The sequence below is a fragment of the Camellia sinensis genome, chromosome 10 (assembly GCF_055761805.1).
Source record: "Camellia sinensis isolate YWXY chromosome 10, ASM5576180v1, whole genome shotgun sequence".
NCBI classification, from domain to species: Eukaryota; Viridiplantae; Streptophyta; class Magnoliopsida; order Ericales; family Theaceae; genus Camellia; species Camellia sinensis.
Genome location: NC_138970.1, coordinates 119,769,497 through 119,786,249, shown reverse-complemented (window position 1 = coordinate 119,786,249; position 16,753 = coordinate 119,769,497). Strand labels below are relative to the sequence as shown.

General features: G+C 38.8%; 1 protein-coding gene across 2 annotated transcripts in view; it reads left to right on the top strand.

Moving 5' to 3' along the window:
- LOC114282186 (DEAD-box ATP-dependent RNA helicase 35A-like) overlaps window positions 1–16,753 on the top strand; it is a 52,994-nt gene that overhangs the window by 26,552 nt on the left and 9,689 nt on the right. Inside the window, exon 4 of one of the 2 annotated variants that reach the window (XM_082892161.1) lies at window positions 1,949–3,258. The exons of the other annotated variant lie outside the window; for it this stretch is intronic. The gene's annotated coding sequence lies outside the window, so the exon portion shown is untranslated. Of the gene's footprint in view, window positions 1–1,948; window positions 3,259–16,753 lie in introns of those variants that run through there. 2 annotated transcript variants of the gene reach the window in all.

The window sequence follows — 16,753 nt, the reverse complement described above, 5'->3', positions numbered from 1 at the left end:
ATCTGTAAAATTCAGGGGTAAAATTGATCAAATTGAAACAAAAGGGACCAAAATGATAAAACGGGTAAACTACGGGGACTACCGCTGTAATTTTCCCTAGTAATTAAATAGATTAATTATTGCTTTTTTTTTTTTTGGGTTAGAGATTGGACAATTGATGGATTGCTATATATGTTGAAATTGATTGGATTGACTTGAATTATGCATTAATTGCAAATATATTGCATGCATTAAAAAAAATTCATTACATTTGAAAACATAATTTTGTAAATTGAAAGGTTTTTTGCGACAAGTCGCAGTAGATCTTTGAGAAGCTTCTAAGAATAACCATTGGTGACCATGGATGTGGTTGTAAAATTTTCAATGTCCAAGTTCAGGTTGGTCGCCAATGATGTCTTTCTGCGACTAGATTTGTTTGTCACAAATGTTCAACTTTCAACAAATATAAATTCCTTCCGCAACTAAAATATGTAGTCATAAATGATAACTTTCTGTGACCAACTGTACTCGTGGTCGCCAAAAAGATGGGCTTTTGGCGACTAAATGGCAACCAGAGTTTTTGTGGTCGCTAAATACTATTTGCAACTAGATAAGCTCTTTCTGCGATAAAAAATTTGGTCGCTAAAAGTGTTAGCTCCGAAAAATAAACCTTCACAGTAGCTCTAAGCCTCTGAAAATACTTAAGGACTGAAACCCTTGAACCCTAACTTGGAACCAAAGCTTGAGAGAGGCTTGTAAGCAAAGAACTTGGCTTCTCTTCCTCCTCTGAGTTTGCTCTTTGGTTTCTCAAAACTAGAAGGTAATTGTCTATTCTCTGCATATTTCAGTCTTCTTTTTTGCTTTTATTTTGATATCTAAGCATGCTAGGTTGTTAGCTTCATCCTTTCATCATGCACTTCTTTGATTTCTTACTTTTTTTCTTTTTTTTTTTTGGCATGTGCACTTTATTCTCATTAGAACAACATGTTTAAGTTCATTTAATCATGTAGAAATCATGTGTTAGGCCCGGTTTGAATCATCAAGTAGATAGTTGACATCATTGTTCTTCCCTTATATGTGTTATTTGCTTTTCTTGCATAATCATGTTAGTAGTCTGAAACTGGGCCTAGGTTCATGCTTTTGTATGTATTAGATGCATTTAGGTTATATTTATTTTATGTATGCATGTAAGACGCTGAAAGTGGTCATCCGGGTAAGTTTTCTAACCTTTCTTGGCATGTGTGTTATTGGCATTATCCCTTAAATAATGCAAGTTTCTATGCTATTTTTATGCAAAATTGTATGTTTTGGATGTTTTCTTGAATATTGTATATTTTAGTTTATGTTTAAAGCCATGGGTTATCAAAACCCACTTTTCTTTAAATTTTTTTTGTTATTTATAAATATGGCTTTATTCATTTAATCTAAAGTATACGATATTTATTTTTCTCCAAGTCATATAGTTTAGGTTAGTAAAGGATTTTAGATTTAAAATGAATTTTTGTGAACAATTAATCATTAAAATCATTAAATAAAGAGTGAGTAGAGGCTATTCTTTGGGTTGGGTAAAATGGGATGCTTCTATGAAAATTGCCTTCCCCTTTTGTACCTAAGGTCCCGACCCCGAAGTATTATTGGTTTTGACGGACTAGATCTTAACTTAGTTTTCATTGTTAAGGTTTCTTAATTGCCTTATCAAAATTAAGTGGTGACTCTATATCAATAAAGCAATTCGGTGTGGAAAGCAATGCCTTAGAGTCGAAAAGGACATGGCGCCGATAGGCACTTTTTGGTAAAACGACAAATTATGGAAAGATGGTTGTTTTGAATGATCATTCTAATAGAAATTTTCAAAATTCCTCAAAATTTCATTGCTTGGGCAACTATCATCTACTGGGCGGTGATGATGATGGGGATCCAATGGTATGTATTAAAGCAAAATTGACTGGGTCTGTTCACCTATTCGCAGGTTTATTGCAAACATCGCTCCTAGAATGAAAGTTTCACAAGCTAAGTGGTCCAGGCTTTGCCATTTGTCTTGTACTCATGACATGTGGAAAACCAGTTTTACTCTCACTTGAATCATCAGAGAAGAGGGTTTGCACACCTAAGCCCAACAATTCCTAGCCTAAAGCTCAAATAACTGAAGCTCAAAAGGTTATTGATTCAGTCCACTCAGCTCAGAAATCTATGAATGCATTAACTGTAACTATAGATGTTTTGATCCAAATCCAGAATGAGCTGCAAGCCCATATGACTGTGTCGCCACCACGTGAACTGAGAGGACTTTAGTGATGATGTTGTAAGTTGGAAAACCAAAATCATGCAAGCATTGATTGTGCAATTTTGCCAAGGGCCTTGTTAAGACCCCACCCAAAGGATTTTCCATATACTTTGTGTGCTCTTATTCGGAGCCCTGCAAATTCTCAAGGACAATGGATATCTGAAACTTCTTAATCCAAAACCCTTGCCAGACCTTCCGCTAGCCGATCATGACCCCACCAAATATTGCACCTTCCACTAACAAGCTGGCCACGAAACTGACTAATGTTTCCACCTTTGCCATAAAGTTCAATATTTCATTGACAGCCAAATCGTAGCAACTTCAAAGCCAAATGTATCCACCAGTCATGATAAAACCATACCTTCATCAAGCATCAATTTCATGCAGACCACCCACATCTTTGACCCTAGCCAATACATCATACCCTCTAGCCTACCCAAACCACTAGTGCCTGTACCTGAGGAAATGGAAATCAATGTCCTTCAAGAGTGATCCCAAGAAAATAACCCTAATTTCATAGCGGTCTTCGCAGCTCGAATAGTAGGGTTGATTGAGGAGCTAAAAGAATTGAAAGGAATGGTGCTACCAAAAGGAGAAAGCGGGCTTACAACGGAAGAATGGATGACACTCTTGCTTGAAAGAATAGAACCGGCTGAAGAAGCACCAGAAGTTTCTGTAATAGAAGGGCAATATCAATTCATGGAGACATACGACCCTAGCTAGTAGGTTTATTACACCAGCTAGTGAACCAAAGATGGAGGTAGTGTTGCCCGAATCCATTAACTTCTTAGGAGTGAAGGCTACCAAGGAAAACCTTCTGAACCACCCTACTAATTTTGATAGGTCCCAATGCATGGAAAACCAAGGTTGGGGAAGCGAGTTTGAAGAAGAACGGGACACCGAGAGAAAAGAAAGAAATGAACAACAGGAAGAAGAGATGAAGGCATACCCAGTAGGTTACTCAAAAATAGAGGATTGGGAGATAGCTGACATCCGTGAATTAGGGGTGTTCGCAGATCGGTTTTGTGCGGTTTGCGGTTCGGTTTTGACCCGCCCGCATCTATGCGGTTTGGGAAAAAGTCAACCCGCAACCGCCCGCAGTGCGGTTTACAGTTTGTGCGGATAGGGTTTGCAAATGTGCGGGCGGTTGCTGGCGGTTTGCGGTTTACACTTTTTTCTTTAAAAATTAATTTTCGAGTTTTTTTTTTTCCAGCGAATTTAGGCATCAGATTCTTTTTATATATTTGTGATAACAATTTTTTGATGAGTTTACAAATAAAAATTGAATATCAATGCATTAAATTAAAGTACCCAAAACAAAGAGACCCTATACTAGCATTTTTGCTATGAAAAAAATGTATATCAATGCATTAAAGGTTGTACTCAATTAGAATTGTCAGTTCAGTAATCAATAATCAAACTATAAGTTCTATCAACCATTAGAAGAAAAATTTTATTAGGAAAAAGTAGATGAATCACCAATGAAAATTATATAAGAAACCAAGTTTAGGACTTGATAATTCTACGGCATTAAGAAAGTTGAGAAATACTTAAAAATAAGGATCTTAGTGTCATAGAGAATATAATGGTGCTCCTGTAAAAGTTACAAAGTTGGTATATAAAAAAATAATAATAATAATAATTAAAGTGCGGGCGGTTTTTGCGGTTTGCGGGTTTAAACCGCGACCCGCCCGCAACCCGCAAATTTGTCATATTTCAAACCGCATCCACCCGCATTATGTTTGCGAAACCGCCCACTTATATGCGGGTTGGGCGGATTGGGCGGTTTGAGCGGTTCGGATAAACCGTTGCCCACCCCTACCGTGAATCCATTTGGGGCACTAGGAAACGAAAGTTGTCAACCATTGACTATTATAATGAAAGGGAGTTACTGAAATAGAGGGACGTTGAGCTGACTGAAGTCCATTATACCTTGAAATTAACCACTATGAGGTGCTACCGGAACCAAGCTAGGATAGATGATGACTGGTTTTGGGGGGGCCTTGTTCGAGGAAGAAGAGTAAGGAAGAAAAGAAGGGGCAAGACAAATTGACATGTGCTGATTTCAAGACGGCTTGAGAATTGAGATTAACTACTATATAGTTTGGGGAAACTTGCGATCTGGAAGAATGATGGAAGGGAGCAGTGGAAGAGGATGCCACCAAAATGCATAGTGGACACAATGAGATGCCAACTAATGAACTTGCTTGTTGAAAATTTGTTTTGCTCATGGACCTGGTAGTAACAAAATGAGCCAAAAGAGTCAAGTGAGTCAGAAATATGGCATGTCAGATTTTGACACGTAGGTCTTTTCAAAGTAGTCCAGTTGCATCTTTTCTCATTTTGTTTTTGATTTATTCGATTCCTTTTGAGTCAGAGTCGGATGTTAGAATTTCCCTCCACTTTTCTATTAGTAATAAAGCCAGTGATTTTAGATACTTTATAGTGCCAAAAGCTAATTGTGTTAAATTCCCAAGATTTCAAAAAAAGAAAAAGAAAAAGGAAAAAAAAATGATGATTTCTCAAAGCTTCAAAAGGATTTAATTGAATTAGAAAACGAAAGATAAGCCAAACTTGAAATGAATGGAATAACATTAATAAACATAAGTAATGAAGGAAAATTCTCCTTAGGTCTAGATCGGGTTCATGTTATCATTTTGGGACACGAGCACTTAGTCGCTCTTTTAAAAAAAGAATTCGAAGAAACACCTTTCCATGATCCTATGAAGGCTTGCTTGGAGTCGATCTAAAGACCTAGCAACTCAAAGGCTCCATTAGACCCTGAAACAAAATCTATAGCCAGAATGTCAATCGATAATCAAACTGGGGCAATCTTCCATTCCCTAGCGTAAAGAAAAGACAAATAATGGAAAGGCGGTTGTTTTGATTGATCATTTCGGTAGAAATTCTCAAAATTTCTCAAAATTTCATTGATTGGGCAACTATCACCTAATGGGCGGTGATGATGATGGTGATGATGATGATAGGGATCCAATGGTATGTGTTAAGCAAAATTGAATGGGTCTATTCACCTATTCGTAGGCTTATTGCAAACATCGCTCTTAGAATGAATGTTTCACAAGCTAAGTGGTCCAGGCTTCACCATTTGTCTTGTACTCATGACATGCTCTATGGAAAATCGGTTTTACTCTCGCTTGAATCATTGGAGAAGAGGGTCTGCACACCTGAGCCCAGCAATTCCTAGCCTAAAGCTCCAATAATCGAAGCTTAGAAGGTTACTGACTCAGTCCACTCAGCTCAGAAATCTATGAATGCATTAACTATAACTATAGATGTTTTGATCCAAATCCAGAATGAATTGTAAGCCCACATGACTGCATCGCCACCACTTGAATTGAGAGGACTTTAGTGACGATGTTGCAAGTTGGAAAGCCAAAACCATGCAAGCTTTGATTGTGCAATTTACCAAGGGCCCTATCAAGACCGCACCCAAAGGATTTTCCATTTACTCCGCATGCTCTTATTCGGAGCCCTGCAAATTCTCAAGGACAATGGATATCTGAAACCTCTTAATCCAAAACCCTTGTCAGACCTTTCACTAGCCTATCATGACCCCACCAAATACTGCACCTTCCACTAACAAGCTGGCCACAAAACTGACCAATGCTCCCACATTCACCATAAAGTTCAAGATTTCATTAACAGCCAAATTGTAGCAACTCCAAAGCCAAATGTATCCACCAGTCATGATAAAACCATACCCTCGTCAAGCATCAATTTCATGCAGACCACCCCCATCTTTGACGCTGGCCAATGCATCATACTCGCTAGCCTACCCAAACCACTAGTGCATGTACCTAAGGAAATGGAAATCAATGTCCTCCAAGAGGGATCCCAAGAAAATAACCCTAATTTCATAGCGGTCTTCGTAGCTCGAATAGTAGGGTTGATTGAGGAGCTAAAAGAATTGAAGGGAATGGTGCTACTAGAAGGAGAAGGCGGGCTTAGAAAGGAAAAATGGATGAAACTCTTGCCTGAAAAAATAGAACCAATTGAAGAAGCACCAGAAGTTTCTATAATAAATGGGCAATATCAATTCATGGAGACATACAACCCTAGCTAGTAGGTTTATTACACCTGCTAGTGAGCCAAAGCCGGAGGTAATGTTGCCCGAATCCATCGATGTTGACTTCTTAGGAGTGGAGGCTACCTAGGAAAACCTTATGAACCACCTTGCTGATTTTGATAGGTCCTAATGCGTGGAAAACCAAGGCTGGGAAAGCAAGTTTGAAGAAGAAACGGACACCAAGAGAAAAGAAAGAAATGAACAGCAGGAAGAAGAGATGAAGGCATGCCCGATACGTTACTCAGAATTAGAGGATTGGGAGATAGCTGACATCCGTGAAACCATCTGGGGCACTTGGAAACAGAAGTTGTCAACCATTGATTATTATAATGATAGGGAGTTACTAAAATAAAGGGACGCTGAGCTAACTGAAGTCCATTATACCCTGAAATTTACTGCTATAAGGTGCTACCGGAAGAATAAGGAAAAATAGAACCAAGTCGGGATAGATGATGATTGGTTTTGGGAAGGGCCTTTTTTGAAAAAGAAGAGTTAGGAAGAAAACAAGAGGCAAGACAAATTGACATGGGCTGATTTCAAGTTGGATTGAGTATTGAGATTAACTACTATAGCGTGGGGAAACTTGCGATCTGGAAGAATGATGGAAGGGAGCATTGGAAGAGGATGCAACCAAATGCATAGTGGGCACAATGAGATGCCAACTAATGAACTTGCTTGTTGAAAAGTTGTTTTGCTCATGGATCTAGTAGTGATAAAATGAGCTGAAAGAGTCAAGTGAGTCAGAAATTTGGCATGTCTTATTCTGACACGTAGGTCTTTTCAAAGTAGTCCAATCGCATCTTTTCTCATTTTGTTTTTGATTTATTTGCTTCCTTTGAGTCAGAGTAAGATGTTGGAATTTTCTCCCACTTTTCTATTATTAATAAAGCCAGTGATTTCAGATACTTCACAGTGCCAAAAGTTGATTGTTAAATTCCCAAGATTTCAAAAAAAGAAAAAGAAAAAGAAAAAGAAAGAAAAAAAAAAAGAAAAAAAAATGATGATTTCTCAATGCTTCAAAAGGATCTAATTGTATTAGAAAACGGAAGATAAGCCAAACTTGAAATGAATGGAATAACATTATTAAACTTAAGTAATGAAAGAAAATCCTCAAGTTTAAATCGGGTTCATGCTATCATTTCGGGACATGAGCGCTTAGTTGCTCTTTTGAAAAAAGAATTCAAAGAAACACCTTTCCATGGTCCTATGAAGGCATGCCTGGAGTCTATCTAAAGACCGAGCAACACAAAGGCTCTATTAGACCCTAAAACCAAATCCATAGCCAGAATGTCAATCGATAATCAAACTGGGGCAATCTTCCATTCCCCAGTGTAAAGAAAAGGACACTCTCCTACTAGGGCATGAAGTTGGCCTCATTTCAGGGACATGATCTAAGAACATTCAAGTCAAACGAAAGTCAGACCATCATGACAGGAAAGAACTGTTGGTACAGGCGAATTTTAGTGTAATAAAATTCAAATAATGTATTGACCCTATAAGAGCTTGAAAGAGAAACCTCAGCCAAATTTAGAGGGAAAAAAAAAGAACAGAAAAAAAAGAAAAGAAAAAAGAGAAAAAGTAAAGAAATAAAAGCTCGCAAGCTCGAAAACTCAAAAAGAGTGGTCTTGGCAAAAGTTAGAGTACAAAAGGAGAGAGTCAATACCCAAGTGAACCTGGCCCTGAACTACGAATGGCCTGATTCCCATCCTTGGGATATGTAGGCAACTTAACCCTAAAGTTCGGCCCCATCTTATTCAGATCTTATCATCTATCAACACCTGTCGGTACTTGAATGTCCAAAAGAAAGGGTTTAGTGGCGTAATTCATTTGATTCAACTATAGAATTGCCTAATTAGTGAACTTGCGAGAGTTGTCATTTGGATTGTTTTTAATGAGAAGATTAAATGGCTTGTGTTCATTTCCAATAAACCAAATATGCAACATTCTTCAGAACAAAGGGAATGAACTTCATTATGCTATTTTATTAATGACAATTTCAAATATGACAAATGAAAGCGAAAACTAACCAATGTTCTTTCAATGAAAATCTTTAGAAGCTAAAAACAAAAATAAATGGGATTTAAACTCTAAACTAGAGGCACTGTGAGTCAGGTCAGAGTCACTCGGTCTTTATCCTCTTGGACAGTCTCTCATTGTGTTTCTCGACTCACTGGATCTCGCACTAGAGCCACTCAATGAATGCCTGCGATAGTCTATAACTTAAGCCTTCCTTGGCAGTCATGATAACTCTGTTCTGCCAAGGCTTGGCATTGGCCTTCAAATGGGAAGCCCGGAAAGCAAAGGAATGAGGGTATGGAGGAGAACCCAGATGAGTCACCTACTCACGAAGCGACCTCCCTATGCTCTTGGAAAGCAAACAGATACACAAAGTGACCCGCCTATGCTCCTAGAATTTCTAGTCCCCTAGATCCTGCTTACTGGTGAATTTATCAATTAGAGTGGCGACTGATAGCTCACTATTTTGGATACAAGCCTTGGCTTCACTAAGGAGCAACCCACAAATCTCACTAAACAGTTTGGGATAACCTGTCAAAGGAGTTGGTTGCACCAAATCAACCCTTGAAAGGCACTCTAATATATCTTCGAGCTCTTCAAAGGTGGTGCAAAGCTCTTGGTGTCCGAATCAGAAGACGTGGACGTTCGGATCCCAAAATCGAACCACAGCATTGAGGAAAGACAAATCAATCTCCAACTTACTAAGTGCAAATACGGAATTTAGACCATAGCTGGGAAAGTTGACGCACTCAGCACCTTCTAGACTATCCATCCAGGCCGATAAACCGTCTCGAAAAGACATAGCCCAAAACTGACAGAGAAGAATGATGTTTGGGACCAAGGGTTGATTGGAAGGGCTTGAGTGAAGAAACCTTCGTACAAGGTGGGTTATATATAGGCCAAAACAGAGCAACAGCGACTTAAGAGACAAAACCCTAAAACTTGGACATCTCGACCATTCATGCGTGGGCACATGGTTAGTACATGCGCACAACTCTAGCATGTGTGCACATTTCATGCTGGCAAAGGAAATTGAGCCTATTCAGGGGCATAGCCTATCGAAGATATTGGGGGCATTCCAGCATCCTTGTTTGAGTCTTTTTTTTTTTAGGTTGTTTAGGTTGTTTGTTCCAACGTTTTTGAGTTGTAATCTTGTTATTCTTCAAATTTGTTCAAAAAAGTATCTACTAGATACATGGAATAAACACAAAAGGCCAGGCATTCAGAAAGAAAATACTCAAGTTTTAACAAAAGGAAGTTGGGTTTCATTGCATCATCCATGTATAAAAAATTACAAAAAAATATGGGGCAATCCCCTAGTGGAATCCTATACAATGTTTCTAAAAAGAAAAGGAAAATACAAAGGAAAAAATTAATAAATAAATAAAAACAAAAAGTGTATGGGCTCAGTCAACCCCCTTGAAGGCGCTTTAAAGCGCCCCAGGAGGGACCCTCCTTAGCCTCATCATTGTTACCTCCATTGTCGAAGTCGGCATAATCCTCGTCAGAATCACTCCCTCCAACAGCACCTCCCGCATGCCTAGAAAGACTAGCACCCTGCCAAGAAACAAAAAAGGCTCAAAATCAGAAAGAAATATGTTAGACTTTTAGAACAATTGAAATCACTAGAAGAAAGGATATTGACTCCAGATATGAGTGCCACTCTCGTATCCCCAAACCATCTCCACCAGGCCTGCAATTGTCCTATAGCAAGTCTCTACATATGCCTGGGGAATCTATGTCAAAAAAAGGATCAATGATCAGTACTGATGAAAGGCAAAGGCAAGGAAAACAGAAATTGAAAAGGCGGAGAGATACTTGCTCGACCCTAAGAGGGAGATAGTAGAAGGCATTATCGGTAAACCCTCTACTGCCACAACACTCACACCTCCAGTCGGTACCGCACTAAGAGCTAGAGCAGGAGCCTGGACTCGTCCTTGACCTTAACTAGCTGGAAAGATGGCAAGGCCTGGTGTAACTTGTAGCTGGTTTTTCGCGCTCCTCGGATGGGTTTAGTCTCCTTGGATGCAATTCCCTACAGTTTGGACTCTCATGGTTTTGAATCTAGTTTCACTAGTGCAATGTAAAACAAAAGAAAATGAGAGTCCAAATATGGCCAATCCCAGAAAAATCCACTAATTGCAAGAGATGCCAAAAGTGGACTGCATTGCTAGATTTCAGAGTTGTCACCTAATATTTTTGGGAGAATTAAGAAATCCATGACTCGTGCCAAATGCTACTTGTCCGTCATAACCAAAGTTGTCTCAGTTTGGAAACTTAGGCATGAGAGGGAAATGTCATGAATTGAGAACCCCACTCACCCGATCAAAGATCGGTCTCTACTAAATCATGATGTGAATTTTATAGAAATTGTATGATCATATTTTGATTTATTAATATACTAACATTACTATGTGAGGCAAACATGTATAGACCGCGTCACTTACTTTGGAATGCTTTGATTTCATGCTTTTGGAATGAGTTTTCGAATATGTGCAACTCAAGGAAAAATGAGCTCATATGTACAAAAATCAAAGTCATTTCAATTTAAACAAAATAGCCTCCATCTACAAGCATTCATAGAGATATTTCAAGTAAGCAAGTAGCGTCATGGTCATATGCTAGATATGGCAATACACACACGAATGCTACGCTAAAGCAAAAATGGTCACCTAGTACAAAACCGTAGCAAGCCAAAGAAAAAGAAATAATTTAGAAGAATGCATGATCCTAATATGCAAAATGGTTAATGCAACACATACAAAATGCGACTAATAAATTCGGCTACTAACATGATATGTGAAGCAACTCAAAGTATGAGATAGCACACATAATCATTTAGGAAGTAATAAGAGCACTATGTATGATGAGCTGAACCTTAATGCGTGCAAAAATGGATGCGAGGCATGGGAATGATAGAGATGAAAACATGATGCTATAAATAGCGATGATAAGCATGTAAATAAAAGGAAGAAAAAAATGAGGATTGGAAGACATACATCAAGTGTTACAAATTTGCCCTCTTACAAGAGGGTCCGAATGGCCTAATCGACTAATTATTACATCACTGAATGAATAATTACCTAATTAGTACATCTACAAATATTACAACAGTAAATATATATATAAAAAAAAAAGACATGAACCACATGTGCACAAATGAGAACATCCCTCAGAAACAGCTCTGCCTGCCTTTGGGAGAATGTAGCTTGACTTTCTTTGCGCCCCTTTTCGGAGAGCATCGAATTGGTCTCCTACAGTTTGGACTCATGTTATGGTTCTGAATCTAATCTCATAAAGTGCAATGTGAGACTGATAAACACCAAAGAGTCCAATCCGGCAAATCATTTTGAAAAATCGATTTTGAATCAAATAATGCCAAAACTAGACTGCTTTGCCAGATTACAGAGTCGCCACCTAAATATTTTATTTTTGAGAAATTTAGGAAACCCTGACTCGTGCCAAAGGCCACGTGTCTGTCATCACCAAAGTTGCCTCGGCTCGGGAACTTGGGTACGAGAGGGGAAGGTCCTAAAATGAGCACCGCTGCTCGCCCGATCAAAGGATCGGTCTCTACTAAACACGATATGTTGTTTTATAAACACGTGTGTTCTTATTCTGATTATTAGCTAACTTTACTATGTGATGCACACAACATATAAGTATAGACTAAATCGCAAGAATTGGAACGAATTCAACTCATGTTTCTTTTCTGAAAATGGTTTGAAAATGCCATCCTCAAGTGGGTTAAAGCACGGATTTGCCATCAAACAAGATGGGCTTAAAACATGATTTGCCACTTCGCAAAGTGGGCTTAAAACTCACATTTGATGAATTGTCCCAATTCAAACAACAAAGCCTTCATCCACAGGCATTCACGCAGTTAAGCATTTAAGCAAATAGCCTCATGGCAAGAATGCTATCATGGCAACACTCACACTCATGCAAGTATGCTAAAGCGTAAAACTTACAGTGTACTCCAAGCCAAAACAAAAGCTAGTTAGAAACAATGCATGATCCTAACTATGTTTAAGATGCCTAATGCAACACATGCAATATGTAACTAAATAGGCTCGGCTATCTAAGATGGCATATGAATGCAACAATTGGATACACGTATTCGAATAGTATTGAAATACGATGCAGTTTGAATTATGCGTCGAGCCCGGTGCATGTAAGACAAATGAATGATGCAAACATGCAAGCATAAGGTATGCTAATCAAAACGTGTCCTAAAACTAACCATCGAAAGCGGTTAAGTAAAAGGGAGAAAGAAGTGGGGTTGGAAGACATGCACACACACACACACGCACACGTATTACAACATTATGCCCTCGCGAAGGAGGGTTCGAATAAATAAGCTAAGCTACGCTAAGCTAAGCTGAGCTAATTATTACAAACCAACTAATTAACTATTCTAGTTAACTAATTATTACAACACAATTGAATAAGTAGCTATGTTAAGCTAATCAAAATATTACAAACGAAATTGAATAATTAGCTACGCTAACTAACTAGTAAAGCAATAAAGTGGTCTCGTGGGCGAGGGAGATATGCATGCTCGGTTGGCACCCTCTCGAAAAACCATTGCCTTACCTTTGGCTGCCTCTGTTTTCGTTCACTGTGATCTCGAAACACTGAACCAACTTCCAGGCTGCCACTATTCCAACACAAAGGCACATTTGCACAAAAATTCTTTTCTGGCCAGTCGGCCACAGAAAGTGGCTGTCAGCCACCACAATTGGTTGGTCGGCCACTTACACTGGTCGGTCGGCTACTACAAGTGGCCGGTTGGCCACCTCTTTTCCTAGGCTTCTAGTTTTGCTGCAACAGAGAACAACAGAGGCAAAGCAAGGTATTTTGCAGGAAATGTGTGTACTGCCACTCTCCTCATCATTTCTCAAGCTCAAAGGAGTGTGGCACTTGGCTCTCAAGCCACCAATTAAGCATCTCAATGCATGATGGCCAAAGGACCAAGCTTGTACAAGCTTTATGAATGCACACTTAAGACCCAAATGGCCACCACCCTATCATGCATGATCAAGGGTGACGGCAACCAAGAAATGTGACATGTCTCATCACTTTGAGTATGAAATGTCCCACATTTCTTGTGTTTGGATTAACGTCCGATCCAAACACATGCAATGCAACACACATGTTTATCTTGTTCATGTTTTACTTGGCTCATTTTGTTTACACATTTTAGCATTACCAAACCATTCTTTAGTTGGTTAAGTCCAAAGTGATTGTCCTCTAATGCGAGATGGGTCAACTAAAGGATGATTTAAGACATGAGAGAGATCATGCCTTTGACTAGTAGAAACCCTCAAAAGAGAGTTAAAGCCATTGAGCACAAGCTCTATCTCAAGCTTAAACACAATCATAAGATTAACCAACCCTCAAAACAAATAGAAAAATGACGAAATGAGTGAGGTTGCAGACTTTTTAAAGGCTGAAATGGCATGCAAAATAGTGCTACAGCATGCAAGCAACTCATGCACAACATGTTCCAAAGCCAAAAGCATAACACTAGTGATGAGCATTACACTAGAGGCATGCAATACCAAGCTCAAATGACCAAACTAGCTCTGGACAGAGCTTACACATGCCAAAATTGTGGCTAAATCATGTTGGGATGGAAGCATAAATGGCAAGAAAAACATGCTCACATGTTGGCTCACAAACAAAGCTCAAAGCACAACTCTCAAAATCAATGAAAGAGTGATAAAAGTAAGAGTGTGATAGAGCTATATGCTCTGAAATTATATATAAAATGATGCTACAACATGCAAACATCTCATGCAAGACATGTAGGATGCCTTAAAACACAAAGCTAGTGTAGGCACTTGCACTATAGCTATGCAATACAAAGCTCACATGACCAAGACCACTCAAAACAGAGTTAAAGCATGGTAAAACAGTAGCAAAAATGTGTTGGAGTCAAGTTAACACAAGCTAGAATGATAGGCTAACTCATTAGGCACGTTAGGCTAGTAAGCAAAATTACAATACAAGTGCAAGATGCAAGCAACAAGTGACTTAACCAACCAAAAACAAAGTTTAAACATGTTAAAATAAAGCCTAAAACATGCTTGAATGAAGCCAACACAAACCACAAAACATGCTACTTTGTAATGCTAACAAGGCATGGACTAAAGAGACAAGGAGGCGACACCACCCCCTCCTTTTTTGGTTCTCAAAACAAACTTTTGCCATTGGAATTCCCCTGGAATTCAGTGGTTCAAAGGCAAAAAAAAGTTGACTTTAAAAGTCCTCAAAGTAGCACAAATGGCTTCACAAGCCAAAGAACAAAATAGGAGACAACCCCCCCTAATTCAACAAGGCTTAAACCACCATTTTAAAACCTTAAAATCAGAGTTTTTTACGGTTGAAAAACCAGGTCAAAATAGCATAAAGAGATGGCCAAGCACTTAATTAAAGCAAAGCTTGAAAGAGGTAATGCCTATCCCTTGAAGCACAGCAGCAAAACAGCCCAATTCTGAGCAAAAACCAAGCTTAAGACCTTAAATAAGACCTCCAAGAACCTCAACCACAAGGTAGTCTAATTTGGTTAAGGGGTTGTATGCAAATGTGTAGAGATTTCCCACTTCTAAGCACAAAATAGGAAGAGAGAGGATTCTAGAGAGAGAGGTAGAAATTTTGCTCACAAAATTCTGTAGAGAGGGAGGGATTTTAGAGAGAGAGGCTCCCAAACTTGCTAACCTTGCAAAATGAGAGATATGGCCTCCATATATAGCAAAAAGGGAGCTTTGGTCGAAATATCTGCAAAACAGACAGCTGGAGGTTGTATAGAACAGTTGGAGGGAAAAGATCTACAAAATATCTGAGTTTGGGACATTAGTGGCCAGTCGGCAACTTCAAGTGGCCGGTCGTCCACTTGTCTTGCCGGTCGTCCACTTGTGGTGGCCGGCCGACCACTAAAAATCTTCTTCCAAGCCCGACTTCAAATAGGCATAACTCCTTCATCTGGACTCCTTTTTAGGCCATTATTGTGTCTAAATTGAAGCCCCGAAAGTAAGCTTTCCAATGGTGGTAGCCTCACATAAAAATTCTAAGTGTGCAAAAAGTTATGCTCATTTTAGTGAAAACTGCTCAGTTTTAGCTCAATAGGATTGATACCTAACTTCAACCAACCATATCTCTCTCATCTGGCCTCGGATTTAGGAGATTCTTGAATGAAAAATGAAGTCCCGGAAGTCCACTTTCCAACGGTGGTGGCCTCATAGCTGAAATCCAAGTATACAAATGGATAGGCCCGATTTAGCGAGGGTTACTCGACTCTCTCTTAACGATTGATGCCCATCTTCTTTCCCAACTTGGTTTTTTCCCTCCTCTTCTCTCTTCTTCAACCCCAAACCTTTAAACACGTTGTTTTGAAATATTTTCCAAAGAGTTCACCTCTCTTTCGTTTATTTCCACTTTGTTCTTGCTCGGTTTACCGAAAAACGCAACATTTAACAAAATGCGAGCCTCGAAACATCATAGGAATTTTGTTTCAAAAATATTTTGAAAGAGAGGGTTTTAAGATCTAAAATCTTTTTGGTCTAAAAATGGGGTTTAAGGTTGGGATTTGGAGCTCCTCTTGCCAAAGAAATCGAACCTTTGCATTGCACACCTTTCATCACCAAGTAAACAATCAGTAGCTCCCAAGTATTAAGGACGGTCAAAAATGGGGTGTCTACAGAGAACTGCTTTGTTTTACCCTCCGCCACTGCTCTATTTTGTCAACAACAATAAGTTGTTTGTCCATTTTGAGACCCGGCCATTCCACAATGAGGTCCGACTGGGTCTAATAAAAGATGGTCGTGCTTCATTTTCAACAAAAAAACTTGTTTTGTGCTGTGAGGTAATAACAGTGCAGACAAAGTATTTTCCAAAGATGTTTGTCCTTTCTATCCTTTCCTATCACAAAGATACTCAAGGGAGGAATAGATTTGCTTCATAAATTATCAACCATCGCAAGGTTGTTGCATGATGATCTTAGAAGCAATAGGAAAAGACTCTATTAAACATAGAAACGAGGCTATTTTTCTCACCTCCTTCCTATCATAAATGTATTCAAGGAAGAGGTAGACTTGCTTTACAAATCATCAAACATCACAAGATAGTATGTGATGATCATAGAAGTGACTAAAATAAATTAAAAAAAATAACTCAAAAATTGTTGTAAGCTCCTCTTGCTACTCATAGTGTATGGATGAGATGCCCATTTCCATGCTTCAAAGTGGAATTAGAAAAGAGTTTTCAACACTTTTGATAAAGAGCTCTATATGAGCGACAATGGAAATAAGGAAGAAACTCAAAAAAAGAAAAAGAAAAAAAAAAGAAAAGAAAAAAAAGAAAAAAGGAACAAGTTAACTATCAAA